The sequence below is a fragment of the Amblyomma americanum genome, chromosome 1 (genome assembly GCF_052857255.1).
Source record: "Amblyomma americanum isolate KBUSLIRL-KWMA chromosome 1, ASM5285725v1, whole genome shotgun sequence".
NCBI classification, from domain to species: Eukaryota; Metazoa; Arthropoda; class Arachnida; order Ixodida; family Ixodidae; genus Amblyomma; species Amblyomma americanum.
In genome coordinates this window covers 57,588,908-57,599,740 of record NC_135497.1, presented here as the reverse complement: position 1 = coordinate 57,599,740, position 10,833 = coordinate 57,588,908, and positions in this window count along the sequence as shown.

The following is a 10,833-nucleotide window of genomic DNA, read 5'->3' as shown; positions in this document are numbered from 1 at the left end:
CAAAACTGACAAGAACCACTTGTTCCAGAGTATAGGTCGGAAGAGGGGACCGTCTCAGTTATTGCTGGCAGCCGGAATTCGTCTGCCTATATGCTTTGTCATTTTGAAGCGCATATAACTTAAATTACATGCTTAATTGCATATTCTATGCAGAATATATTTAGATTGAACGCGGGAATGCAAGCTATTTGCCCACATCCGTCTGGCTTCATCAGCGTGCTGAGTGGGCAGCCCATATACTGAGCATATATATATGCCCGCACTTCACCCATGCGCCCATGCTCCATAGCTGTGGTACCCATGCAGCCATTTTACATGTAATGTAGGATATGCAGCCAGGCTAATGTAAGTGGAACTACATGTTCATAGGTGTCGCCGGGCAACGATCGCTAACATTGCGCGTGATGTTTCTGCACTGCAAACTCCAGAATAATCGACGCCGGACTTACGAAGGCTACAGGAAGAAATATACTCCTGTTTCCACACGCAGTGTCGTCAGAGTGATGCACGGCAAGCCCCCATCTCGGTTGCCCGCAATTCACCGTCGTATAGCCCAGGTTCACACACACACATTTTGCCACTGCATAGTCCACACTTAGCCCTTTTCTACCAAATATGTAGGCGGGGAAGGTGTGGGAATAGCTGATATATGCCCATGCGCCACCCACGTATTTTCTACGCAGTGCCTTTGTAGGCTGTAGGCGGGAATATTTAATGTTTGCCCACACGCAGCTAGCCTCCTTGGATACTTAAGGGTGCTGCAGGGGCCGCCTCTATTGGATTTTCCGCACATCACCATCATGTAACCCCATATTTTATGCACACGAACTGCATGCAGCCCATGCTTAGCCCTTTCATACCCTGGTTAGGATAAAGGCGGGGAAGATGCGGGAATGACAAATGCGCCCACCCCTAGCCGATGCGGGTCCAACGTAGGTGGTGCTCAGACAGCTCAAACTGCATGCCTACAATAGTTCGCCACTGAGAAGCCCATGGTTTAGCCCCTGTATTTTCCACACAGGACACATGTAGGCCGAAGGCTGGAATACTATCTCTTTGCCCGCTCAAAACCACCGTGGCTCCCTCAAGGTGTTGTACGGGCAGCCCCAAGAGGGGCTGCCCACACTGAACCATAATAGAGCCCGCACTGTTGCCCGCATGTATATGTGGTGGCATGCATTCAGCCGATGCTTAGCCCTTTCATACCCTGTTTAGGATAGAGGTGGGGAAGATGCGGAAATGACAAACGTGCCCACGCCTAGCCCATGTGGGACCAACGTAGCCGCTGCTCAGACAGCCCAAACTGCCTGCCTACAACGCTTCGCCGCTGTGCAGCTCAAATTTTAGCCCCTGTATTTTCCACACAGGACACATGTAGGCCGAAGGCTGGAATACTATCTCTTTGCCCACTCAAAACCACCGTGGCTCCCTTAAGGTATTATACGGGCAGCCCCAAGAGGGGCTGCCCACACTGAACCATAATAGAGACCGCAGTGTTGCCCGCATGTTTCTGTGGTGGCATGCATGCAGCCCATACTTAGCCCTTTCATACCCTGTTTAGGATAGAGGTGGGGAAGATGCGGAAATGACAAACGTGCCCACGCCTAGCCCATGCGGGACCAACGTAGCCGCTGCTCAGACAGCCCAAACTGCCTGCCTACAACGCTTCGTTGCTGTGCAGCTCAAATTTTAGCCCCTGTATTTTCCACACAGGACACATGTAGGCCGAAGGCGGGAATACTATCTATCTGCCCACACAAAACCACCGTGGCTCCCTCAAGGTGCTGCACGGGCAGCCCCAAGAGGGGCTGCCCACACCTCGCCATGATAGAGCCCGCACTGTTGCCCGCATGTATCTGTCGTGGGACACAGGTGGGCTGGCCGCTCTTTTTAAGCCCATGTGTAGCTGACGAGGGGCCCACTGAGGCATAAAATGGGCAGTCCAAACTTTTTTTTGCCAGCACTGCATCCACGAGGGACCCATGTAGGTTTATTGCGGGCAGCCACCAGCCTTCATTTCCCATGTCGGACCCTCATGGGCCCGCCACCTTGTGCTACTGGGGACCATTCATTTCTAGTACGTGATAGTGCAAAGTACAGGGAGGTGAACTAGTTGGCAGCATAGCTATTCGTAAAGCGGCTCATTTCCGAAACCCAAAGGCATCATGTCCGAACAGAAGTTACTGATTGTCTGACATTTGTTTGTGAGCATATCTAGTAGATCAGAAAGAGACTTTGCGCAAACTATTTCAATCAGCTGATCACTGCTCGTTTGCACATCTTTATAAAACTCCACATTATGCGAAACGGGAGAGTCGGTGATGCATTTTAACGGCATATAGCGTGATGGACGAAAACAGAAGCCGAGGAAACACAGGACCAGGGCTAAACTCACAACTGAAAGGTTTGTCACAGGAACAAAAAATATATAACGAAAATGTGGCCAATCAATCAAGCAAGCAAACAAAAACTAAACGCACCTCTTGCTACGTGAACTCAAAGCTGTTGCTACGTGGACAGACGGCATGCTGATACACAACCTTGTCTTTTTTCCTTATTTGATATCCATCCATAATGTCTTGTATTAGTAGGGCTGGGTGTTTGAGCGATGTATGACAATAATGCAATGACGGGAAGAAAGAATTGCGCTCTCGGCAATGGTAAGCTAGATTGTTAGATTTATTGGCATCCAAGGCATTTGGATGTTCTTTCAAGCGGGTGTTAATGCAACGCCCTGTCTGGCCAATTCAGAATTCTCCAAAGGACAGAGGAACTTTATACATCATCCCTTCAGAGCACGGTACAAACTGTGTTGTGATTCACTGCACCTCTGCTTTGGGATTCATTTGGTTTTTCAGCCTTTTTTCTCTTCCACAATCGCGCAAACACTTTTAAGTTTCTAGGTGCTGAAAAGACAACCCTTACGTCAACTTATATCTAATATATTTTAGACTGCGAAAAGCAGTGCATGTACTGGAGAACTGCAAACTAGTTTCTTTGCTTCCCTTTGTCTCGCACAAGAAACAAGTTTGCAGTTCTCCCGTACAGACAACGCCTTTCGCGCGATCAAAATATGTGACAGATTGGTATGGCATAGGGATTGTCTTTTCAGCACCAAATAAACTTAGAAGGGTTTGCGCAATTGTGTAAAAACAGGCTGAAATACTATGGTGATCTCCTTGGTGATATTTGCGAGGGTGTTGTTGCGAGCTAGTTTGTTTAACATGGTTTAAAGGTAACAGCGCAAAAACAGGACGAAGAGAGGAACGTACAACACAACGGTCAAGAGGCGATAAGCTAGCACCCACTCTAGTTCTAGAACGTCCGCGGCCAACACAGCCAGAGGAACCCCAGGAGGAACACGCACCTTCATCACTAAGCCGCTGCGGTGGGTCAAGGGTTAAGGCGCTCCTCTACTGAGCATGAATACCCGGGCTGGAACACGACCCCGGCGACCGCGTTTAGATTTACGCGAAGCGCAAAAGGCGCCCGTGTGCGGTGCGATATCAGTGCATGTTAAAGATCCCCAGGTGGTCGAATTTTGTGCCGGAGATCTCCGCTACGGCGCCTCTTCGTTCCTTATTTTCACTCCCTCCTTTATTCCTACCCTAACGGCGCTGTTCGGGATTTCATTGAGATATGTGAGACAGTTACTGCGTCATTTCCTTTCATCAAAAGAATTTTTTTTCACCAGCAACTCAACCGGATGGTGCTGCAGAACATGACTTGTCAGCAGTGTCACCACTCTCTCCTCAGCAGACTACATAATCCAACCTTTATGCCTTGTCCTGTTCCATAGCCTTTGTCAAGATCTCAGCGACAGCGACGAAGGCCAGAGTATTTGAAGGGTTATACCCTCTAAGCGGGGAAGAAATCTTAATTAGGCAACGATAGGCAGAGCGTAGAGAGCTGAGCTAGTTCCTTCTACGTATAATTATGAGGCATCTTTCCGGCGTTCAGCGTACAGCGAACAGGTACAGCACGCCTATGTGTTTAAAGTTAGAGGCACGATCCCTTATGCCTATGTATACGAGGTACACTTTCTGGCGAAAAAAAGAGGTTGCAGCTCAGGGTCATCATCCCACCTGTTGTATTCACCTACGGGCTTCAGTATCTCCCGCTGCTGCTGCAGCACGACGGACAGCGAAGTGACATCAGTGTGCATGGTTATGTGGGTTCACATGTTCGCTGAATGTCTTGGTGGACCAGGTGTCAGTGTATTTATTTATTCATTCTTTTATTTATTTATTTGCATATACTGCGGCCTCAATAAGACCAATCAGGTGGGCGGGCTACATTTTCTTTTCATTAACATTACAGAACCCATACGATCTTGGGCTTGGCGTACGCAACAGAAAAAGGTACAGAACAAAAATGAACAAGTTGACATTTAGGTAATGCAAAATGATGGTCTTCACGTAATGAGAACAAAAAATGCACTTCCCCCAGAATAAGGATAAAAGGTGAATCGATGGAAATCCAACACAAAAGTTACGAAGCAATATACATGAGTAGAGTCTGATGAGAATTTTCAGTGAAAAAAAAGTTGCAGAGGGGAGACCATTCAACTGACTAACATTAGGAAGAAAAACAGAATATTTAAACAAGCTACTGCGTGCGTTGAAAGGGAGCACATTGTGAGCGTGGAGGTGCATAGACGCGCGTGGTAGGTAATGTTGAATGCATGGTGGTCCATACCGCAGCGGCGGCCTTGTGGCCGGAGCATCCGCCTCATGCTGGAGCTGCGGGGTTCGATCCAGAGTGCCGCCGGGTATCCACCGATGATACAATGGGTACAAGCTTTCCCCTGGCATGGTGCTCGGCTTCCTTGGGGTGAATTGCTTGGGAAATGGATCTTTGACCGCACCTTTAGCAGACGAAGATACATTGCGCCATGGCGCTCTTCGGCATCAGATGCCCTTGCGTTATAAAAATTCATCATAATCATAATCATCACTATCAGCATGGTGGTCCTTAAGATTCCGGCGACTCGTTATGTATAATAAAAATAATATAAGCATTGCCACAGCTTTTTGCGATTATAAGGTAGGGATATGGTTGGCAGCCAATAGCTGTGACGGGGAATCAGCGCAGCTGAAATTGCTAAAAACAAACTACACCGCTCGTCTCTGAACCATTTCAAATTTATGTGCATCCTTTAGGTAAAAGCCATCCCATACAATTCCCGGCGTATTCTAATTTTGGCAATATGTAAGTTGTGTAGGCTAGATGTTCTAAATCCAGAGGTGTCATATCCTGTTTATGATGCAGAAAGCCAAGTTTCCTAGAGGCGGATAGGGAAATGTTCCAGATGTGTTTGAACCATGAAAGGGTGTAAGCGTTATGTCTAGTTATTTGTATTCTGAGACTTTCATTGTTTGATTATTATTGATTTAATATGAAAAAGAAGGGGTTGCTTTTTGTCCGTGACGTGAAGTACGACCGTTTAATTTCAGTGTTTAATGTCGTACACCAGCTCGTGAACTATTCGTTAAGTTTGGCTAGACTCGTCTTCGTCTGAAAATCGCCTTGGCATGTGACCTGTTTAAAGAGCTGATAATCATCGGCGAACACTCTGATGTTAACTTGAGGTTGAACGGCACTAGTTATACCAATAACATAAATTGAGGAACGAATCGGTCACAGTTGTGGAAACCTGTTTTCCCCCTCTGTTTCGACGCGGCCGACCATCTCCATCGGTGTGCGTAGGGCAGCCCCGGCTGGGCGAGAAGGGAAGTCTCCTTCATGGGGGAAAGGGAACGGCGACGTAAGCACCACCTCGTAGGTTACGCGGAATTCTGCGGGACCGGACAGAGACTCTTCGGGATCCGGCCAGCATCACGAGCGGTTGGAGGCGCACGCTCTCGTCACCTTCCGCGGCAGGCGCACCGCACGGTGATCCGTTGTGCCTTGCCGCTGGACTTCTGGTTCCAGGCAGCGAAGCGAGTGCAGCAAACGCGCGCTCTGGTCGCCTTCCCCAACAAATGCTAGGGAATGGCTTTGCCTCCAGAAGAAGTCGCGCCCCTGCCCCAGCCGGTAAGTCGAAAGTCCTTATTACGTTGCCTTCTACTTCCGAGGAATGCGTCGTTGATGTTTTGTAGCTAGCTGGCCCGCTCAGTGTATTAATTGCAAGTGTAATAAATAGCATATGAGTGTTCACGCTGTGTCTTCCCTTCCCTTTGTCCCTCGAGCACGAACCCCATCCGCGTAAGTTAGCGAGCGGGAACGCTGCATCCACGGAGTGGGAGTGCGGGCTCAAAAATTAATCCTCATAATGCCATTTTTGTTCCATTTGACTTGTAACGAAAACTTCAGATAAAAAAGGAGGTTAATTTTTAAGCGCTATAAAGTGGCACTACTAGTTATTAAATTACTATCAATCCTTTGGCCGGGCATGATTCCGTTCGGTCAATGGTACACAGTCCCATAACTTGCATTTATGTTGCGCCCACCTGAAGGAAAATTTTTGAGTGAACAAGACTGCAGACAAAGCAGTCAATTTCATCGATTGTGTGGCATAATGGATTAGTGCTGCGTTTTTAAACGTGAAGGAGGGCAGCTCGGCGTTTGCAAATCTGCGAAACGAGTCGTGAAGAGCAGTGTTCTGCACCATTGAGGGACCGGAATAAGCGCACAATTAACAGCACGTGAATTATTCACTGCCTTCCCTGGCTGTGCTACCTTTTTTGTTGCCTATTGAAATAGGTCTGAGCCAAATTATCCGCTTTAAATATTTTCATTTGAGCTGGAAGGCGAAAGAAGTCCAGCTGCTCTACCGTTGAAAGTTCGGAATAACCCCTCCATTGCAAAATCGTTTGGCAGGCCATTCGACCCTGCTATAAGAACCATTTAGGATATATTGGCAGTGTGTATATCCTGCACAACTAACGCCATTTTGTGTCCCCATACAAACCCACAGGTGGATTTCAGCAGAAAATTGGAATCGGCCGATCATTTTCATGTTCAGGCTGCGTTGAGAACAAGCACAACCCATACTCGCAGCAATGAAGAAAAATAACCGCGAGTTGTGGCGGTTCAAAGTAGTTTCTAGCACTTTTACGCGTCACGTGACGTAGTGAAGCGCTATTTGAAACAAGCGAAGAAAACGAAGTTCTGAACCTTCTTCAAGCTAGCAAAGAGGTGCGTTGCGTGGTTTGCTCCTTATTCTCTTCATTTTAACGCGTTAACGTTAAGGAGCACATTTTGCAAAAAATCAGGCGTAGTCAGCGTCGGCGTCCTCGACCGTGAGTAAAAATCCACGAAAAGTCCTCAGAGAGGCAACACAGAAGCAGGCGGGACACCCAAGACACGCAGCCTTGTGGCGACAGCATTCACTGCCCACCGGATTGCAAGCAAGCTGCGTGCCGTGGCAGGGGGCATTTAAATTATTGACTGGTCGCGAGAGGTTCGCTCGGGAAGGGCAGCCTGGGTCGCCGAAGCGCCGCCGGTGGCAGCACCTGTCATCGCCTAACCGCTGCAACACTGCGCCATGACTGTTATGAGGACTGCCAGGGATCTATGAATTTTAATTATAGAATGAATAATTATACATATATAAAGATTAAGTCTTGAACGCTATCGCGTCATACCTTTAAGGTGGAGATCAAGTCTGCCCTCCAATTTTCTCTTTCGCTTTCGTTGTGTTTTTCTGCTCTCACCTGGTTAACATATGCGGTGAAGTGAGTGCAAAGGTGGCTTAGGTGCAAATATATCTGCGAAAGGGAATGCCTGGTCACTGTCAACCCGCTCATGCGCTACCTGCAGCTTTCCGCGTAGCAGAGTCCAGAGTATTCCTCTCGATTAGGGCTGAATAATTAAGGCTTCTTCGTGAAGCCCCCTCTTACTACTTCAGCCGGTCACTCTGCGTTAGAAGTGCCTCGCATAGGTACGTCTTTTGATCACAGTGGCGTGCTCTTCAGATCTCCACACTAGCACTGTGCTATGAAAAAGCTCATCTGCACCGCCTTTTCACCTATTTCTTTGGGTGCATTCGCTCCTCTGTGTCCTCTTTCGCCAACGACGTTTTTCCCTTATGCAGACACCAGGTTAAGATCCTCCTGCAGTCTGTTGGACGTGTGCGCCCTGGCTGTCAGTGCAGTCACTCTTACACCATGGTGGCTGAGAACGTACAGGTAAAAAGAAAAAAAGGTCGCTATGGCCACATAAGCTGATACAGCGAGCTTCAAAATTCAGTTCTTTAGTCGGTGTTCGTGGCGCGCTTGAGGTGGTAGTGGTGAAAACTTTTATTGCCAAGCAATACAAAGGGGGCAAACTCCCTAACATGGCACGATGCAACCCTTAGGGAGCTGCCCGTGCAGAGCAAAGGACAGGCCTTAGAGGGCTATCCGCTTCAGGCCGTCAGTATCCGGTGCTGGTCAGCAGCAGCGGAGCTGGCCAGCAGAGACTCCCAGTATGACTCTGCCGTGGTGGGGGATGGAGGGTGTGGGAAGGTAGGATATGTGAGGAGAACGTGGAGAAAGTCTTCCAGTTTCCTGCAGAGTTTACAGGAGGAGAGGAATTGATCGGGGTAGCGATGATAGAGGAGAATGGGGTAGAGAGCAATATATGGAACTTTTTGCTCGTCGGACTACGCGCCGAGACAATTCCAGAAAATTGAAAGAATACACCTGCAAAACCTAAGCTTTTAAGAATTCTTTCTTCCCTGGAACTGTCAGTGAGTGGAACGCACTTCCTGCTCGTATACTGCGGATCTTCCACTGTCGAGTATCTTGTATGAAAATTGAAATACCGATCTTAATGTGTTCGCGTGTGGTGCTCCTGCATTGCTCTTAGAGTTCTTGTGCATGTGGCATTATACGTATGGTTTCATTTTCCTTCATCTCCTGCTTGTTTTTTTTCATTTTCTTATTGGAATGCGGAATGGCCGAGTCTTTGTATCAAAACTTAAACGCCGTTATTTGCCTCTTCGCATGCGGTACTGCTGGGTTGCCCTTAGCGTTTTTTTCGTGTGTGCAGTTTTTTTTTCTCACTTTTTTTCTTTTATCTATGTATGGTCATCACATTTACTGTACGTACGAACAGCGTGCCGATGTGCAAGACACCCTACCGACTTTTCTGGTCACAGGCCAACTCCCGAAGCGGGCTGATCATGTCATGTTTTGCTCGATTCCCGTCTTGTTAAGCTGTCTTTTTTTTTATTTCATGCTATGTAGCTTTTTTTCCCTTTTCATCGTGTATGTCCCACTCCTGCGTAAGGCCGTCTGTGAAGGTTGGCAGTAATTCTGAAATAAAATAATAAAATTTCGAAGAAATCGCCAGCGTTGTCCTTAAACACGGGCCTCCAAATATGCACAGCGATACTTCGGAGGAACGGCTTGCGCCCGAAGACACCAGACTCCGGGCTTCTTGTGCCAGCGCATACCACTTGGTTTTCGTGTGGATATCCGGTTCGCGTCGGTTATCAACTTGATTGAATGATTGCGACTTTAGTCACTCGGGGCAGGCAATCAAGCAGCAACGACCGGCTCCTGACACACTTCCAGAATGACATTCCGGCTTCTGCGTTCGACATCTCATCGCCCGACGAGTGTTCCGCTGCATGTATTCACACGACAAGGTTTAGCGCAACAGGACGCCACACGGCGACACAAGGCAGCGCCTGTGCCGTTCCATTGTCGAGTGTTGTCGCGTTGCCCAGCCTTATTCGTATGAACGCGTCTGCGCGCGCTACCTTAATAACTGACAACGAAGAGCTTACTCTAACTGGTGTATATAGAAAGCCAGGTTGACGGCTCGATGTGTTCATGCTCACTGCGAAGTTAGCAGTGTGACTGACTTTGAAAGAGAGGGGTTGTTGGCCAAGGAGTGGATCGCCATGCAGCTATCGTGGTAAAATGACCCTAACATCTAACGCATTAGAGTTAAGACCAAAGAATTACGCTTACGAAAAGGGGATCGCCTAATGAGGACCCCATCCCATAATTATGGATTCCTACATTCGATTCACCTGTTCACAAAACCAAGGCATCCTCACCAGCTATCGTTCTCTGTCTCGGTAGTGCTCTGGAGTGTCAAGAATGCCACAGAGGAACTCGCACATAGTTCAACTGCTGCCGTTTCAACAACGTTACAAATCATATATTGTTTTTTTTTATTAGCACGTGTTATTAAAGCATTAAAGGTGATAAAGCGAAGCGGACCAGTTAGGCTGCAGGTGGCGTGCAAACTCACACCCCGTTTATACATACTCAAGTTCTTCCATCTTGAAATATAGTCGGACTTGGCATATTGTGACGGACTAGAGGACGACGAACTGTGCAGTGGTGCGGGCAGAAGCGCTCGTGCCAGGCCGTCCGCCATTAATACATGCCATAGCCATCTGTCCTGTCGTGCTGTATTCATCTGCTTGACGTGACGTAACTATGTCGACTGTCGTACGATTGCATAACAAAGAAGTATGCACAGATGTCTTAGCGTAAAGAAGGATTTCGTCATGAGTGGGAATCTGAAAGAGTGCTTAGACGTGGCGGTGGGTTTCGGCCACAGTTGTGGTCGCTAATCTCGCCCAACTTGCACGGTAAATATTTGAGCGTGCTTTCCCCAAGCGCCAGAAAAGCAAAGGGCACGTTTAGATCACGCGCCCATTCGAAAACAGACCTCTTCACAAACAAAGTCAAACAGAAGACCGTGATTACTTGAACAAGCGTCAGCATTCAAGCAGAAAGAGGGAAAGGGGACACACAATTTGTACGTTTTCGCGGGTGCAGCGCCATTTGTGGCCCAGCAGTTCTTACCTAGGTATGTTCCAAGGTGCACGGCCGAGCGGAAAGCGCCATTACGATTTGAATAAAGGAAATAAAAGCCCCAATGCGA